Genomic DNA, 20126 nt, shown 5'->3' with positions numbered 1-20126 from the left:
AGCTAACCACACAGGCATAAAGATATACAATAGAGAGGAGGAAGAGGGGGAATGAAATAAAAAGACTCCAGACACTGAAAACAACCAGTGCCAGCACTGTATTGAAAGGACTCAGGGCAAAACTGTCCTTGAAATTGTGCTGGCATTGTAATCAGACTCAAAAGACTGAAAATAAAGAAAGAGTCAGAAACACTCTTTTCAAGATTCACACTTTTTCTATCAAAACGGAAGTCCACAGTCACACTGTAGGTGACTCTTCATTTCATTGTGTTATTGTGTAAGCATAAACACCTTTTTTAGTTACATGTTGATGCATTATTTTATATTGATACACTGCCAGAAAGTGAAAATAATCCCTCTGACACAAACCACAACATTAAAAAATACAGTTTTATTGCAAACTACCAAGTAGTGGAAGATGGATACAGAAACCAAAATATAAATAAATAAATGAAATCTATAAAAATAAAATGAATACATCTTTTTGGCACCAGTTTCAATAAATTAGCAATGACCAAATGTATAGAAGTGAGAGAACAACCGTGCATTCAAATGATCATATTAGGCTTATTTTTTATTACATGTTATGATATAATTGCCTAAAATGACTATATTGACTCCAGTATAATCTCCCCCAGTAAAGCCTATGAAATCATATGCATTTTAAGTCACAGTTAACATTTTTTTATAGCTTTACCTTACTTTTGTTATCCGTAGTATTGAATCATCATGTTGCCTGACTGATACTGCTATCAGTCTAACGTCTGTATTGTCCAATTTCACTGACAATTTTAAGCCTAAATCTGAATTTGTCAAACTGCCTGTGAGACATATTGTTTGGTGTTTGGTTTGATATTTCAGTGTACATTTTCAGTGTTATTTTGAGCAACTATTCAAAGTTATTTTTGTTTTGTTAAAATTATTTTGTTTTTGTTTTTGTTAAAATTATTTTATGTCAAAAACAGTTGTTTGATAGTGACATGTGGGTAGATGCATGTGTCTGTTTGTGCTCCTCAGAAAAATAAATTCCCTACCAGTTAAATATCCTAGATTACAGTCAGGAGCTGCAGGGAGCGAGCTGTAAATTCAGTTATACTTGATCCTATTATTTTCTTAAGTTCTTAACTTTATTATCTGTCTTTGCTCGGTTGGATAAGTCGTCCGTTGTATATTTTTAACGTTGCATTAGCACTGCTAGTCAAGACAAGAACAGCTTTTCCACATCTGTTCCAAGTAGGGCTTAGCAGGGTCATCATGAAACCAACATTTATAACACAACATTATAGCATAAGATTAACCAAAGAGAAATCACATCTTCTTGAGCTAAATCCATATAAGATCAGTTTTCACCATAATTTAGTGACAAAGATAATGTTTTATCCATTGATCCTCATTTAGTCTTGGTCCTATAGTGGCTGCTTTCCTTATTTACAATCTGACTTGCAAATGTACTGTATTTCAATCACTGTCGGTCACAATTCTGAGGCTTTGGAATAAATAAGAGAGATATATGACAATGATTTTCAGAGCAAGCTGACAGGAATGCCACAACTTAAGCAGCAGGGCATGAAATTACCTACTTTATCATATCCCGGTGGATAATTGTTTTTGTTATGGGTTTCTCTACATTTGCAGAAAGGTCACAGTGTTGGTGTGAATCTGAATCTAGTGTAGCAGCAGCTGCTGCAGCGTTTCTTTAAAAAAAAAAAAAAAACATTTTTAGGTCAGTGTTGCCTTTCTGGCATGCTATCTTAATCTGGGGGTCTTAGCACTGCTTAGTTTGTTATTTTTTGTTCAGCAGTGCGTGTGTCTCATTATTAATGTGTGAGCGGCTGCAAAAGGAGGTTCGGGCCCATGCAATTATGTGCTGTGCATGTTGGTGTGTGTATGTATGGATTTGTGTGCAATACACATATGGCCAAGTTATTTTTATTTAAACAGCACCAGAAGTAGCGACACCTGCGCTGGCCGGAAGCCTGGAGACACATAATAGTTTTTACTGCGTCCACACTGCAGGATTGTACCAGATGTGGCCCCAATTATCACATGGACAGAATTGGCCTCTTTTGCATGTGTGAATGTCTGCGTGCCTTTTTTAACGCAGACACATTCACCTGTAAGAGTACAGCATCACTCCTCCTGATGTCTTTTAAATCTGCCAAACAATGATACTTCTTAGTTTACAGTTTCTGGCAAAAAAGTGCAGTTTTTCTAAAAATAAATCGATTCTATTTGAATAATTTTGCATACTGGGATCCATAAACAGTCTTGGAATTGCATTGATTGGGCATGACTGGAAAGCTGAGACTCTTTTTTTTAACTCATGTTTGATTATGTCAGTCCCCATAGTAGCCATTTTATAACAGCAAAAGCATTTTTTACAAATTCTCTTTTAAAATACATCAATTAAATGAGCTGTCGTGACCTCTAGTCTAGGATAATCACAGCCTCACAAAACTACATAAACATAAACTAGAGACCTAGAGCATTCAGAGGATGTGCAGCTTTTCTTTGTATATATTGAATATAGGGGTCTCCTGAACAAAAGCACTCACCAGCTAATTGCCAAAGAATGCAATTCTTGCAAAAAATCTAAAAAATGTCAAAAGATTTTTGCTCTATCGATCTATCAATCAGTCAACATACTGTAGGGCCTATATCTGTCTGTATGTCTGTTAATGTGTGATTCTTTTCATTACTGAAAACAAACACATACTCCACTGTCTATGCTAATTTACATTTGGTAAGGCTTTTTAATCAAGTTCTACCCACCACAAATTGCTCCTGTGTTCTATCTGGACAAAATCCAGATCCAGCTGTGATTTGTGTTTGGTCTTTACAACCATGTCGTAAACAAAGTCTCAGGTGACTTATATTGTTGGGATAATGTAGCTTTGTTTATGTACATACAAACAGCCACAACATAGACAGTATTGCTGAATCCTTACAGTGATAATTAGCAGAGGCTTATAATGTAAAACCACTCATACACCCTTTAGCTACACGGGAGCTTTTAAATCCAGGTGTAAATGCGATCATAAATGATTTTACTATGGAGACACGTCTTGATGGACCTTTTATCTACATTTGAATTTTTTACTGCCAAGTTAACTGTAAATTGTTCCTTACAGATTATAAGACAGCATGTCCACAATCAAAACTAGGTGCACCTGCAGTGGGTTTTTAATTTAGGTCGTAAAAAATGACTGGAACAAACTGTAGTTTTTAATGATACATTTTACTGATCCCAATCCAAACACAATGTATCTGCGCTCTCCATCTACAGTGGGACTTTTACACCCGGTATTTTTGGTGGCTGTCCAATCTCTGCAGCTGCAAACGGCAGATTAAAACCCTTCATTTGTCCCTCGTTACCATGACAGCTATTTTCATGATAACTAGGCTCCAGAGGACAGGAATCAAATGTCATTTGAAGCAGTGACCTTAGCAACCTCTTTCAAATACAGCAATTAAGTGTAATTGAGACAGCCAGCATTCATTACTACAGTCAATAGACGGATCAATGGGGTGATTGATAGGAACTATGTATTGTTTGGGCTTGGATTAGAAAACCATTAAAGGTGACTGAAACTGGCTGTCAGCTTTAAAACAGCAGGCAGCTTTAAAAAAGCAGACAGATGTGATGTGACTAATTGTATGTGGTCATCTTCTGCATTCACAATAAGTACAGGATTTTCTGCATTTTTTGCTAATTTTTCCCTGAAATAGCTGAGAAGAGAATTCAGAATTGAAATGTTTTTTTAAAAATCCCTCAAAAATATCTATTTCTAATGCTTGTCAATGACCTGTGTTTTTCTTTGTTCTGATGCAGTTTCCAGTGTTTGAACATGGACTGTACAAAAGAAGCGGACATAGCCTCAAGGTTTGAAATATTAAGCTAAAACGGGATTCCCATCGGGGACGTAGCAGCCATGTAACGGCTGTGCCACGGGTTTGCTCCATCCTTTGCCTGGCATCAATCCCAACCAGGCGCGTAACAGCAACGTAGCGAGCCAGCCAAATTCACACCAGATTACGCAATAACCCTTAACGGATGCGAGACCGTGAGATCTCACGATAATCTTAAGTAGTAGTTTGTACTCACAATCCAGATTTCAAAATAAAACACAGCGGATCGTCTTTTTCTGGCGAGATCTTCGCCACAAAGTGATTATGTACATTCACTGAGTGAATATTTAGAAAATAAAACATACATTCCTCGCTAGAAATGTAATCAAAATCCATTTTTATGCAGAATCAAAGTCAAAATATTTATTTTTTCACAAAAAATGAGAGAACTGTCCGCCATGTTTTTTGTTCTGACCGCCGGGACCTTGAAAGTCATGTGACTTGGACACAAACCAATAGGAAAAAATACCAGGTTGGGATTTGACTGTCATTAACTTGCATTGTAGCGAAATCCGTGTCAGTTTCAAGGAAATTTGAGTGGCTATTCCACAGATTTTGAGTTAAGCAAATCCGTGGCTATTTCACGGATTCCTGTGAGACCAGGTTGCCCAAAACTCCTGTATGCTGTTCCACCTCAACAATCAGTCTCTCGTTGTCCATGACCCTCTGATTGACTGACCTATTGTGTATTGTGTTTTATTTTGAAAGTGTATTACGTTGATTCTGTGTCGGATTTCCTGTCTGGTGCAATCTGCTCTGTTGATCTTAACGTGGTTTAGCAACGGCTTGCATCAAAAATAGAAATGCTACGGATTGATCGCACTGTAGAGCGGAGAGCCACGGCTGGGATGCTGCTGAGGCATTACGCGGCGTTGGTCGCATTGATTAGAGTGGCAGTGATCAGCAGTTACGCGCCGGTGGAAATTAGGCTTAAAGTGGAGAGCCTACAGACCTACTTTATTCTAATGGCCAGCAGGGGGCGACTCCACTGGCTCCAAAAATAAGTCCGATTGTATTGAAATCTATAACAAATGTCCCTTCTTCTCACTTGATTTATTAGCTTCTTAAGATTAAGATTTAAGATGCAATGTTCAATGTGATAGCAATGTTTATCCATGGGTCTATGTACAACTGAATAGCCATGAAATTATTTTCAGTTCACCTCAAATTATGGAAACTAACTGTTAGTCAAGTGCAGTCTGGTTTTCAGTACAGTTGGGCATGCAGAGTGTCCTCAGGTTCTTTGTCAGATCCCTTCAGTCCAAGTTGGTGATGGCTCAGATGCTTTAATCAAGCCATCAAAAAGATCCAATGGTCCACAATCCAATAGGTGATGTCACAGTGGCCACTTAAAGTAATCATTCTGTTGTCCTGAATTCTGAGGCTTTTTCATTTGTAACATTTGCAACTGAAGCCATGCTGCTATCTTGTTACTCACCTCCATCAACACCCAGTAAAGCTGACACATTCTGCTAATTGACATTCAGTAAACCTGGGAACAGAAATTTATGAGAAACATGTCAATTTATGCTCCTCATTTGTCACAATTGTCACAATCTTTACCTCACATATTTCCACTTAATATTCTCATGAGTAAAGACAAATGTTGTTGCATAATACATTTTGGTACATACCTCTATTTACTTTCGACATAAGATTTGTCTTTTATATTGTTGTATATTTAGGCGAGCATGCTTTTTGACCTTTTTTATTCATAGAATTACTTTCTATTCTATTCCTATACACCAGCAACTGCAATAAAGCAATGTTCACCTCAGGGATCAATAAAGTATTTCTGATTCTGATTCTGATCTGATTCTGAAATCAAAGAAGCAGTTCTATTTCAAATTGTTTCTATTATTTTGTCCGTTCCCTGGAGTATGTGCACTGTATATCTGCAGTGGAACAAACAAGGCCTGTAATGTGTGTGCCCGTGTTACACAAAGCTGGTAATAAATACACTCTGTCTTATAGTTATTTTTGCCCAGAGCCTGAGTTTTGAAGTGTGTATGCAGTTACATGAGGCTGGTAATAAATAGACTTTGGAGATAAGACAACCAAGATTTCTCCTCTCCTCCTCTTCCTCCTCCAGTGATGGAGATGGAGCGAGGAGCAGAGTAAAGTGATTAGGTTTTATTATTTTCTCCAGACTCTAGGCTTCTGGTTGATTAAATTAAAGCGTGTAGCGGCTTGTCTGAACACAGAAGGGGTCAAAAAGAAACAGAACAGAATAGCTCCAGGGGAATGGAGGCAGGATGAATGCAATATGATAGATAATATGGGCCTGTGACGAGTGGGTGAATGAACTGAGAAGAAATTATTGTGTCTTGGAAATCTGTGTTTTTGGAGAGTGGCTGAATGTAGTGAGATGGATAGTTCTAATATGCTTTGGGAAGGAAACAATGCAGGTAACCAACTTTGTCAAATAAATGGACAAGCAGCAGACTGTACAAAAACACAGACACAGTCTGTGTGACGTCACCCGTAGAAGACCACAACTGTTTTTTGTACCAGACTGTAAACATGTTTGTTTCTGTTATATTTAGGAATTTAATATGGAGTCTGTGGGCATTGTGCAAAACTGATGTTTTTTGACCAAAATCTGAAAAAAGAATGTAATATTATTTATAACTTCCATTTACGAAAACATTTTACCAGAAATGTGACCTCATTATATCCCACTCAATACCTAGAATTCTGTTTCTATATTGGTATTTTTCGAGTTCTTCTCAACCCTTTCTAAATCAAATTAAACCAACAGACAAACTAATTGTCTGCAGACATGCTCTGTTACATGCATGTGGATTCTTGGGGTTCATAAGTTCAGGCTCAAACTTGGAATAATGATGTAGTCTCTACAGCAGGAGTTAGGCTGATTAAGACGTACTTACAGTGGGGACCCCATCAAGGTAAGGGTATTCTCTCTCCCTGGGACCGGGGCTCCATTAAATATAGCACTAGTCATGTCATGTGGGAGTTTAACCTAAGTAAATGTCATCCCTTACCAAGAGACCAAGGCTGATTAAAACGTAGTACCGATACATGTGACCACTTTTACTCTCTTAATGAACAGTCTGAGGGAGGTAGTGCTGCACAACTCAATATTTGTAAAACTGTTAGAAATACATTTCTGTTTGCTCGCAGTACCAGCTGGATGGCATTATCATAAAATCCTAAAGATTGATATTTCAGTAATACAAATGATGCCAAATCATTATTTTCTTCTTTGCCAGTAATCTTCTCCAGGCCGTGAATCTCTCAATTCGGAATCAAACTGCAAAGTTGTACATTTGTAGAATATGACTCATTATTAACAAATTGAGCAATAACTAAATTACACACTGTCTCAGCAAGCAAACAGAAACCCAGCAGTGTAATAATCAACTCCCCAAAACAATAAGCTCTTGAGTTAACCTGAGTGCTTCACAGTCAGAATCATCTAATAAAGAAGAAAATTAGCATTACGAAAGTCTCAGCAATCTTTGAATTTCTGGTGTTGTTTTAATCAGTTGTTTTATTGCGGTTTTCTCAATATAAACAAGTCCTCTGATATTTCCTCACCCTTTGTTTATGACTTTTTCAGATTCATACATACAGGAGGAGGGGAAACAGTGAGAGCGACTAAGTCTCTCTCCGTAACGGTAACTTGATGTGACTATGGCCTCAGGGTGTGTTTACAAAGACTTGGTCAGGGTGGTTCTTTGTAGTCTGAAACTTTTACTTTCTAAGTGCATCTTGGGTGGCACTGTGTAACCGTTCAGCATCACCTCAAAGAGCACGTCTCTGTCCAAGTCAATTATATAGTTTATTAAAACTCAGAATGCAATGCAGAGCTAGGGGAAATAATCAGCATACTCCAAAATGATGAGTGCTTATATAAAGGTTGTTTTTTTTTAACTATTACCTACAACATAGAGGTTAATGTATGGGAACAGAGCACATAAATAATCTATTATGCTTATCATAAAATGCAGTAACTAGAATCTTACTGGTTTTAATCCCAGTCTCACTCACACTTCATAACATACTGACGTTTTGTTATGGCCGTCAGCGTGTGATACCAACTTACTAAAGACAGCCTTTAGCATGCATGAGACGCATCAGGCTTTCCATTGACTGCAATGTAAACCCATCTGCAGCAGTATGACATGTCTTAGGTAAATTACATAATATAAGTAGCAAGAAGCTCAGCTTGGGACAAGAGGGAGTGGATGGGCTGAACAAACCTCTGACTTTGATCCAGGACACCATAGTTCATGTCCCGTGTGAAACCAACAGTTAATGTTGTTAATAGAAGTCAACCCATGTAGTGTCCAGTAGTTTAGTGTGGAAGTAGTTGTTTTTAAGCCCAATCATGTACTTGTAACCTAACCTTAATCATGTGGATTTTTTGCGCAAATCTAGCCACTTTCTGTAAACACAGAAGTTTATTATTTTCTGTAATTTTGGTAATGCTTTATATTAAGGTACACCTATTCAACATTAATACATTGCTAATTAGCATACAAATTAGTAACATATTGGCTCTAAATTAGTCATTATTAAGTACTAATTAATGCCTTATTCTGTGTGGCCTTCTTAAACAACCAGTAAGCCGTTAACTAAGAGTTTTCCCTCAATAACCTCAGAATCACTGCTTGTTAGTAGTAAGTAAGGAAGATGTTTTCTGTCAGTTATAATCTCAATATGCTTTGCTTTGCTTGGACTTTATAAGGTGGTAGCACCACAAGAATAGTTATTCTCCCTTAAAAAAAAAAATGAATAGGGCCTGTTCCTACATAACAAAACACAAAACTACAAGTGTTAAAAGAGTCCAAATAACTCCATAATAAGTCTTTATTACTTAGAATATATTCCCCATACTAAAGCGACATCTTGATCATTATTAATTCATTAGTAGTTGAACACTTACGCACTTACGAACATAATTTTATTTCTTTTTATTTATTTACCCATGAAAATATTTGCTACAAGATGGTCTCATACATGGTCTCAGCACGCAAACAGATATCTTTTTACTTATTTACCCATTGAAATCTTTGCTTAGGCTGAAGGACCCAATATCAAACATTTCATTGTTTGTTTGTTTATGTGTCTGTCACCCCACACCAAAGTCAATAATCATGTTTCTCCACAGCTCATTTCCAAATTTCTAACAAATCTGCTGGAAAGGAATGGTTGCCTCCTTGTTTTCCATAATGCCACAACAATCGAGCCCCAATCTTCACTTGTGCATAAATCTTGAGCCCATTTATTGTCACTCTATAATAGAGTGAAATTTGCTGAAAATCTTCAGGCTCCTAAGGGGGAGAACTTTTGAACCGAATGACCCCATGACCTTTCCTCGAGCACAGGCCTCTGGGCAAACTTTACACTCTACATCAATAATGCTGTACAAATAGCAAAATTGACAGCTTGTTTGTTTTGCTGAATGAAGTGTGAGGTGCGATGAACAGAGCAGCCCCCTCAGGACTCTCAGTGTCACCACCACCTCACCTGCTTTCACTCTTTGTCTCACTTGAGCTGCTTCAGTTCAACATGTTGACAATGTGTTGGTGAAAGTCACATAACCTCAGTGATTAACAGAACAATCTCACACAGTGTATCCAGTTTATTCCATGTCATACTTGATACATGACAGAGACAGAGAATAACAGGCAAATATAGACAGACAAAGAAGAGAGTTTGTTGAAAAGAGTGGCTTCTTTTTCCATAAAGGGACATTCCCTCACTTTTCTACCATTTAGCGGAAATGACTCACCCTCTAATCTAGGCCATGTCATTCACACTGAAGCCCTCCCTCCTACTGTGTGAGTCTGAGTGCACATAGATGTGTCAGAGTGTGTTTCTGTGTAAGCATGTGTGCAATTTACTGTGTGTGTTATGAGCTGGTTTTGGTTTACTTCCACCAGCTACCTCAGAGTACTGCTGCTCACATACCATGGCTATGACATGTTATACCACAGCACACACACACACACACACAAACAGAATTTTCCCCCAGTCTCAGGGTAGAAACTCAGGCGGATGTGAGGGGAGTAGCCTAGAATTAAACTGAAATAGAGATTTGTTTTTCCTCTTGTCATTCAGCCATTGCTTTTTCTTTTTCTCTACTTTCCTTATGCCTATGACTGCTTCATTCAGGAAGCAAGAGGAAAAGCTCCAGAGCCTCTGAGGTCTACATGAAAAACACAATGCCAGTGCTTAGAACATGCTAAATCAACAAGTGGGGATAGAATTAAAAATATAAATTCAGCAAAGAAGAAGAAAAAGATGTGAGCCATACCGGAAAGCTACAAACTGCAATATGGATGTGTTATTATACATCCATGAGCTGCAATGTCACATAGATTGCTCTGTAGCACCTTCAGGACCTCTATTTAGAGACGTCGTTAGACCTGAGCATCTGAGGCAACAGCAGCACTGAATGTTTTATGAATAGCCCTGAAATCAGACCCGTTTAGGAGGGACTTCTGCTGCCTGCCTGCACACGGCGAGAGAGAGGGAGGGGCCTGTAAAGTCTGAGGCTATTCATGAAACACTCAGGGCTGCTGCATCTGACTCCCTTATGACGTTGTTGCCTGTTCCTCAATATAGCAGAAAAGTAAGTGTACATGTATGTTTAAACACATAAAAAGTCCCAATAGCAAGGTGAGAAGCAGCACTGTTTTGACCATATTCAACCAAAATGTCGTCTCATTTCTGACACCTCACAATAGAGATGACGACAGACTCAGTTTACCCTGTCTACAGAACAACTCTGTCAAAAGAGTTTTGAAAATGCTTCAACCTTGCAGAAGTTTTTAAAGACCTCCAGTGTTCAAAATAGCAGTTTACATGTGGCCAAGGCCTCAGTGTGCGTGTGTGTTTGTAACAGACATAAGTAACAACCTTCTTCCTTTCTTTGTCCCCTGTTTTCTCTGTGGTTTAGGATTTCATACAATGACAGAGCTTTAAACCTCTAAAAATTATAATACACCAATAAAACCACAACTACATTTGGGGACATGTTTACTGACAAGATTACACAGACATGTTTGAAGGGACAAAGATACAAACAGGTGACAGAGAAGTGTGTAGAGTGCTCAGATGTTGTCATGATGTGCTCTTTTGTGTTTCAAGCAGGCAACAGGCATTTAGGAGCTCTGTGGTTCGCTCCAGTTATCTTGGCTGGACTCTCCAGAGAAACCCTGAGTGATGAAAAGCACAGGCTTAACAGCTCCTTACAGAAGTAAAAAAAAATGGCCCATTTTTTGCATCCCACCGATCAATTTCTGTCTCTGCAATCAATTCTGTCGTTCAGAGATGGAGAGAGTCCAAGAGGGCTTCTGAGTCTGTGCTGAGAGAGAGAGAGCTGTAGATGGGGAGAGAGAGGTGAAGATATTGTTTGCTTTCTGCCAACACACACTGTGTTTGGGAACAAACAGCCCGAGGAGCTTTAGACATAGTTTATCACTGGAAGGATATCTGCAATGACAAAAATGGGACCAAAGACAAAGTTACTGAGCAGGAAACTCACCTACCTCATTTAAACCCAAGATAGCTTCAATTCACACTGTTTGTCTTCAAACTGGGCCAATGTTGTAACTTTGAAACAGCTGGATTATGAGATCATAGCAGGTATTCTTCTGTATGAAATACCTAGTAAGTATTGAAATTTGCATTTTTATTGTGACAACATGCAAAAAGATCATATTTGCCTTTGTCTTTAGTTCAGGAAGTAAAAGTCTTCCAAACACACAGATGATGATTGCACTGCACAGACACAGCAGACATATATAAGCTGCAAACATCACAGGACATTTTATTTTCAAGCCAAGTATTTGTGTAGTACACTGCATTCCAGATCGCGCAAATAAACCAATAAGCCTTGCACAGCAGCTGGAGCTGTTGCATAAAATCAATGTTGTCAGGCTTGAAGTGTTCAGACCAATCAGCACCCTGTGAGGAGTAACTGGCAGCTACAGGCTGGTGGTGTGACGATACAGAAAGTTTGTTGTTTTTTCAAAACAACAATGGCGGCTGACAGCACTGAAGGCTTTTCTTGATGGAAGAGTTTGTTTCACCAACTGGCTTTGTTGATCTGCTTGAAGTCGGGCTCCATCAGGTAAATCCTTTGTTGCTTAATAGATTATTTGAACCACTGCCTGTTTCTGCAGTAGAAATGTTTGAAGACTTTTTTAACTCAGGTATTTATTTCCTCTGTAGCATCAAAACATGTTACGTGAGCAGTTAGGTTGAACTGAGCTAAAAACACACAATATAGTTCAAAACTCTTTTTAAACTTATTTTCCAGATAAAAATAATTAAAGGTAGAAATGTAAATACCAAAAAGTTTAATGTTTGGGGTTCATTTTGTTTTGTTTAATGTGCTACAGTTAGCATTAAGCTTGTGTTAGAGTCATGATCAAAGCATATGTTCTAAAATGTCCTAAACTCACCACCATTCAGTCAATAAACGAATATTTGAATTAATGTAACAACAAAGCATGGCTGTGGATCGGTAGTGCTTTGAATATTCACTTCTTTCTCAGTGTTTCCCCTACCATTATATAAGGGGGGTGGCCCGCCCCCCTTGATGATCAAGTTAATTTTATTTTCTATATTGCGCCAAATCACAACATAAGTCATTTAAGGTTACCTTTCCTGTATGTCTTGTAATTTTATATAACAAACTAAATATGCTTATGTTATTTATCCTATTTAACGACGGCGTGTCATTTCTGTCTCTACATGGTTGCACGTTTACAATCGTCTCCTCTCTGTATTGCTTACGGTGAAGTTCCAGCCCGTTGCACGCTCACAAACACGCGTGCACTAGAGTTTCCTATTAATTGACTGTGGCTCCGAGACATCCGTGCATTCACACACGCACTGAATTTACCGAGCTGCCCACCCCACTTTTCCGCTGCAAAACGATTCCTGCATGAAAGAGAGACGCCTAAACTGTCTGTATCAGTCCCGCCCTACATCATCTCTCCGTGTGCATGTGTGCTCGCCAAACAAAATACCATCAACCTGTCCGGGCCGGTCACAGGTGATCCAAACCCTCCAGACACACTGTTGCATACGCCGTTCGGTTAGCATTAGCTGACAATTAAAGTTGTTTTAATCACAAAAGTTGATTAAAAAAACTGTGCCTAACGGTCTGAATTACTACCTGTCGCTAAACACATGCTGCTTTCAAAATAAGAGCACAGTGTGTTAACAGAATCCACCACAGAATTTTCAAGAATACTGTCAAAATAAGATGCCTTAAATAAAACATTTAAAAATGAACCTTTATTCTCCTTTACAATAATTAATTAAAATATGCAATAATTAAGATCAGTGTATATGATGGAACAGTGGCATTAGAATCTGCAAGAGGCCACTAAATTTGGGCTTTTTTTGAAGAAAAAAAAATTCTCCAAAGGAGGGCCAGCCCCGGGACCCTCCTAGCCAGCTAACAGCAGCACCGTAACAAGATTCTATGTCACGGTATCTCCTGACTGAAAATTTCATTTAGCTCTCAAAGTGCACAAGATCGATGCATTTTACTTAAAAATGTAGAAAATTTTCTCCCGGGGGTGCATGCACGTTGGAAAATATGTGGTCCCCCCCACCAAACCTGTAAACCTAGGGGAAACACTGTTTCTGTTATAGTTTGTGTGTGACAAGCAGGCTTGGTGTAAGTATGAGTGTATTAAACTTGGAGTGCATACCCTACCCAGGGGGGTATGGATGTAGTCTTTAATTTATATTAGGTGTGGTTAGTTTAGTGGGGGGGAAAGGGGAGATTTACTTATAGGTTAAAAATAGTGATGTGCCCTCATATCAACTGAATAACAAGCATGTGTGTGGCAGAGAGGCTGCGACACTCCTGATGGGTTTTTCATCTCTTTTACAAATAGCTTGAACTAATTCTCTCCTCATCATTAAACCCCTCTCCGTCACATTTGCCCTCGGTCAGACTTTTGTCCACATTTTCTGTCCCATTTTCTCTGCTGCCGTTTCATCCTCTTCAGCTGCCTCATTCCCCCTCTTTTTCTCCTTCTCTGTGTCCCTCTTACAGGCAGTTATTACCAGTCTAATTAATTCCATATGCTGACACTGGTCAGGCCTGGTGTCTCTCAGTCACACACACACACACACACACGCATGCACACACGCATGCACACACCAGGATCCAGGCTAAGTCATTCCCTCTCTCTCTCTTTCTTTAGTAGTTGGACCCAACTGCTTCCAGCCAGAACAATTAAGTTCCCATCAAAGTGGAAACAGAGGCCTTAAAGCTGGAACACTGTAGGCACACTGAGGGTCTGGGCAGGCATGCAGAGTACAGATGTAGACATGACACAAATGCTCATTTTTACTGCATGGATGCAGCGAACTGCTGCTGCAGGAAGTATTCGGAGAGATCATTCGTCTTGTTTATGACACTAAGGAATGCACTCATGTGGCGATGCAATGATTGAGTGCACGCTTGGAAAGATACACCAGTTCTCAGTAGAACAAACTGTTTAATCTTTCGTTATTCCAATCCAATCTTCCTATAGCTGCATGAAAGAATTATGAGCAGGTTTATCTGATTGTATTATGATTCTGTTTGACCTGCCTGATTAAATTGAGTTCAAACAGAATAGAGATAAAATATAGTAGTTCCCCTTAGCTTGACCCTTGTTATTATCTCAGAAGAGACGAGCACAGATAAATGCTAAACTGCTCAATGTAATGTGATTATTCTGCATACCTTAACTTAATGCCATATAGTATATAGCACTCTAATATAACAGAGGGCTGGTTTTTAATTTGGTACGTTATCAGACAAAACAAAACTTTAGTTCACGCCCGAAACTGGCACCGACGTTTAATGTAAAACAGAAATATTCTCCTATAGTCACATCTGTAAGTGCAGGCTGTATTTATTCACTGCACTCTGTTGCAGACTTAGTTAACCTCATGTTTAGTTTCTTATGAGTTACAGCTAGTTCAGGGATGTGGAGAGACATGATATCATGGCTTTTTTACAGTCACACACAAAAAATATTCCACTTTTGGCAGGCGGCGACAATTGGCTCGCAATGACACACAGTTTTTAGGAGTTTGGGCTATAAAAGATAACTATATATTTAAGAGTTTAAGCCTATGAGAGAAGGTCTGTAAAGTGACCCAGCCCTGCCTCTTGGTAGCTCCAGCTCCACAAATAGATTTACAGGGTTTCATTAAAGCTGCTAGCGGTTATGCAGGGCAGAGGCTGCTGGATGGCCAGCTGCGTGTATGTGTGTGAGCACGAGTATGTCTTTGTGGGCCTCTGTGACTTTCTGCAGCTGTGTGTGTGTGTGTGTGTGTGTGTGTGTGTGTGTGTGAGGCTAGGCCCTAGATTACTTCCAGAAGTTGAGTTCCACAGCCTGCTGTTTCATTACAGCTACAAAGCGACCGCACAGCTACACAGAGTGCAGAGTTGCAAAAACTTTTTTTCTTCCCTCCGCTCTTTGCTGCCTTCGTCCACCCTTCCTCCTCCTCCTCCTCCTCCTCCTCCTCCTCCTCCTCCTCGTCACTCCCTTTCATGGTTACAGTTGGAATGGGAATAAACATCTGTGGAAATGTATTTCTCTCCATTTTGGGATTTCGGGAGAGAAACTGAGCGCAACATATCCAATTTCAAACAACTTTGGATATGAACCAGTGTTTCTCTAACTTGAAACAACGACAAAATGGCAGCTTTGAGATTCCAGCTGTTTTTTTCTTTTTTCCAGGTTCAAACAACTTAACAGCTACAATATTTCATCAAGTTCAATCATGTTAAATTTCGATGGTGTCTCACAACTCTCTTACATACATCACATCAGCTGGCTTGAGCCTATTAACTCCTTCTTTTGTTCCGGCTACAGTATCACACCCTGTGGAGTAATAATAACTGAAAAGCCGCTGTGATGTTGTGTGGTGGTTTTAAACTTTTTTTGTAGAGTTGAAATGTAAAGTAAAAGTATCCTTTTAACTTTTTTTCACAAACATCCCATAATCTAAACAGAAAGTTAACACATTGAATAGCACAAATAAGTACCTGATTGCTTCTTGCTGCCTTCTGCTCACAACTCAGAGAAAGCGATGATGAGGGCAACGATATATGTAAACATATTCTGTTAATTATAGGATGCATGAGGCGATGCAGATATTAAGTGGCACTCAACACTAGAAGCCAACTGGAAATGAAGCGCCTTTACTGTGTACAGATGCATAATATAACCTGCACTATGCCACTGATTTTACCACAGCAGCCGAGAAGCACTACGGCTCAGAATCAGTAACAAATACCGGTGATTACTTCTGATTGAAGCACCTTTTTTTTCTGAGACGTGTAATCATGACTTATGTTGTTCATCAGTGTCACCTTTTCCTGGAAGAATGGACTCAAACCCAACTGTCACTGTTAAGTTTGACATTTTAACCGCCCAGCCTTATTGTTATACCAAAGTAAATGATGTTATCTGAAGTAACAGCATGTGATGTCACCACTTCAAGTAGTGACAAGGTCCTTGTAACTACAATCAATTTCAGCATTTACATTTTACTCTTTAAACTAAAACTAACACCTAACTAGGAACATTTTACCCTAATCTTAGAGAAGTAGTTTGTAATGTGAACACAACGTAATTTACATTACAATACATTACATGTCATTTAGCTGACGCTTTTATCCAAAGCGACTTACAATAAGTGCATTAACCTGAAGGTTCTAGACTTAGACCACAGGAATCAAGTAAGTATTTAACTTTAAGAGCACTTTACGTTGAAAACGTAGTCAAGAGAAGAAGTTTTTCAACTACGTTTATGTACAAAGACGTGTCGTTCTACTGCAACCAGTAGGGTCGCTATTTTTGGAAAGTCTAAAGTTGTGCTATTTCTACACAGATTGAATAGACTTGGTTGGATTTAAAGTAAAAATGTAAGAATATTTGAGAGTATAAATGTTGACCTAATGAATTCTGGAATATAAAAGAAAGCAAAAGCTGACCTGCAGAGATGGGGAATCTAGCAAAAGCCATTTGCTCTTTACTGATGATAAACACAAAAGAAGGTCAATTAATACATCTTCTGCATAATCATCCATTCATCCATTCATAATCTGTAACTGATTATCCTATTCAAGGTCACAGGAAGTGGATCCCAGCTGACATCAGGCTAGGGGCATGGTATACCACGGCCGTATGCATGATTATGATGGTTTGAATATTGAATTTGAAGAATGAAAAATGCCTCTTTTTGTAAAACAAAAAAACAAAGATACTTGAAGAAATTGAGCTCATTTGACTCATATCCAGTGTTTATAAAATGTTTCTTGATTATTTTGCTTAAAAAATTAACGGTTTTGTTTTTTGAAGATTTCAAGGATGCAAAAACACTTAAACAGAGCTCTCAGATAGTTTAATGGCATTCTGTGGCCGCCTAAATACCAGTCTAATTTAATTACCGACTCCTCAGGTGCACAGAAATTGCACAACTTTGTCGTATTTACCTAGTTGCCTCTAATTACTGGACCTTTACAAGCAGAAAATAGGCCGGGCACGGTTCATAATAACAACCTCACCGAGTGTGTGTTTGTGTGTGTATATGTGCGTGTGTGTCAGAATATTCCACGGCCTGACATTGATTCTCCACACTTCAGACTTCCAGATGTGGCTGATTCAAACCAGCACCTGGCAGGTTTTTTCAATAAACACACACACACACACACACACACACACACGCACGAACAGGTTATGGGAGTCATTGTAGGGAAAGTGCAGTCAGAATTTATTGCATCCTCTTCCTTCGCTGTTTATTAATACCCTATGTGTGTGTGTGTGTGTGTGTGTGTGTGTGTGCGTGCGTGCATGTGTGTGTGTGCATGTTCATGTGTAAGTGGGCGGGTGGGTGCATGTGTGAATTAATCCACTGCTTGACTCCCTTCAGTTGATCCCACTCATGCATCGCTAAAAGGCAGCATTAGGCGTTCAGGTAATTTGAATCGCGGATTAGATGAGAAGAGGAGAGGAAAACATGGAAACAGGCGGAAGGAAAGCAGGATGGAGAGAAATCTGGCTGTCTCCTGAGAGGGTTGATGACAGGAGAAGAGTGAAAGAATGAGACATATATGCAGGAAATGGAGATTGTATCGTTCCAAAAAGTGAGAGCTTGGAGCGATCAGAACCCACACAGGTCCACCTGGACCAGGCTGAGTGTGTGGTAACATTTCCAACGCCAAGCATGGACAAAGTTTCCTGTTTCACCCAGATTTTACCAAGTGCCTCTGAAGGGTCAGTGCCCATTAACAGCTCAATGAATAAGTGATCATGTACCTGCCTGATGTACATTATCAAGCTTCTTACACATAAATGAATCATTTAGTTTAATCAAGTTTAAAAAAATATATAAGAAATTATTTTGTTAATTTAACTATTACGTTAATGCTTCATCTCCAGAAAAATCTGCAGATGGAACTGCATAGTGTTCTATTTAGTGTTTACTTTGTGGCTTTTTTAGTTTTGTTGATTTCTGTGTCGTGCAGCTCTTTCTGTTTGTTGACCTCTCTTGCTTCTTCTGTGCTGTTCTTCATGTTCTCTTTACCTTTTCTTAACTGGCGACAGTTTAGCCACTAACAATTAATCAAATACAATATACAAATATACTGAATGAAGTAGAAAAAACATATACAATGTTTTCTGGTGGAGCAACAGAAAACTAAAAAAGCTTGTTCTTTTTCTTTTTGCCAGAGCTGATGTTTAACTTCTGTCAGCAGATATATATGATTAAACATAGTCCTTCAGAGTGAGAACTTCATTAATTTATAGCAAGGCTCTGCTCTTCAGAAATGACATAATTGATCAGAGATATTCAACAAAGCTGTGCAATAAGTAAGAATAGCAGATGTTGAATATATCTTTTTTTCTTTCTTTTTTTGTCTTTTAGTTTGACAAAGTAGGAGTTGTGTCATAGTTCAGGATAAGGCATTTACTAATTTTTCATCAAAATTGTCTTCAGAGGGGCGTCCCGGTGGCTCACACTGGTAGAGCGCTTGCCATGTAGGCTGAGGCCTTGCTGCGGCGGAGCCAGGTTCGAATCTGGCCTGAGCTCCCTTTGCCGCATGTCTTTCCCTCTGTCACCCCCTTTCACTCTGTCACTGTCAATAAAGCATAAAAATGCCTAAAAAAAAAAATTGTCTTCAGACTGACTATGTGTCACATAGGTCCCTGACTTAGAATTGACATGGTTCAATCTAATTTGTCAAATGTTGCCCTTTTGGCCCTCATTTAATTCCTCCAGAATAGCAAACCACAGAAAGAAGCAAAAAGATACGGAAGTAAATGAAAGAATGAGAGAGAGAGAGAGAGAGAGAGAGAGAGAGAGAGAGAGAGCATGCTGCCTCCTGCTTCTTATTTTAACAGAGAGCCGTTCATAAATTTGAAAAAGACCTCTACTAGTGCTCGCTATGCTCTTGTGGGTTCTGTGATTGATAAATGTTTTATTTGATTTATAAAAATCTGACATTTAGCACCCCCACAAAGCCTGAATGGAATGATCCGTTGTTTCCCCCCACAGGGCGATGTGATTGTGAGATCAGATGTTGAATCACCCTCCATGAATGGAAATCCTCAAATATGTGACTAGTTTTACACAATATTATGAAGGGGAGCTTAAAAAGGCAATGAATGAAGGCAATTTTTCCTTTTTTATGTTTTACCTTTATAAAAGAAAAGTCTTCAAGCATGACGACTACCTCCACTTTGGGTTAATAATATCTTGGGAACTCATCTAAACATCATCAGGGCCTTTTATATTTGGGCCAGTATGGCAGCCTCCATGCTGCTGCAGCTCTCTGTCTTAGGGGGTTTAAACCTCACACAAATCCCACATGCACAATAAATCTCACTTATTTCTCCCTCTGCCATTAAAGTAGAGGCCATAGCATGGCCTTTATGGATGTCTAAAAAATATGTGGTAAAATGTATGGTTGCTAAGAACAATGTCTTTGGCTTAATTGGCATAACAGCAGAGCCTGACGCGAACAAACCTAGTAAAGTAATGAACCAAAGTAATGCCCAAACAGAGTGAAGCATCAATTTTGAGGCTGACTTCATCGGGTTCAGGATGAGAACTTTAAGCTTTGAAACAAATACTGTGATTTGTGCAAAGGGGTATGCAACCAATTCTGGCAGGGAGCAATGGAGAAGATGGAAGAGATATAAACAGAGCTT

Source organism: Centropristis striata, chromosome 20, assembly GCF_030273125.1.
Source record: "Centropristis striata isolate RG_2023a ecotype Rhode Island chromosome 20, C.striata_1.0, whole genome shotgun sequence".
NCBI lineage: Eukaryota > Metazoa > Chordata > Actinopteri > Perciformes > Serranidae > Centropristis > Centropristis striata.
This window is presented reverse-complemented; position numbering follows the sequence as displayed.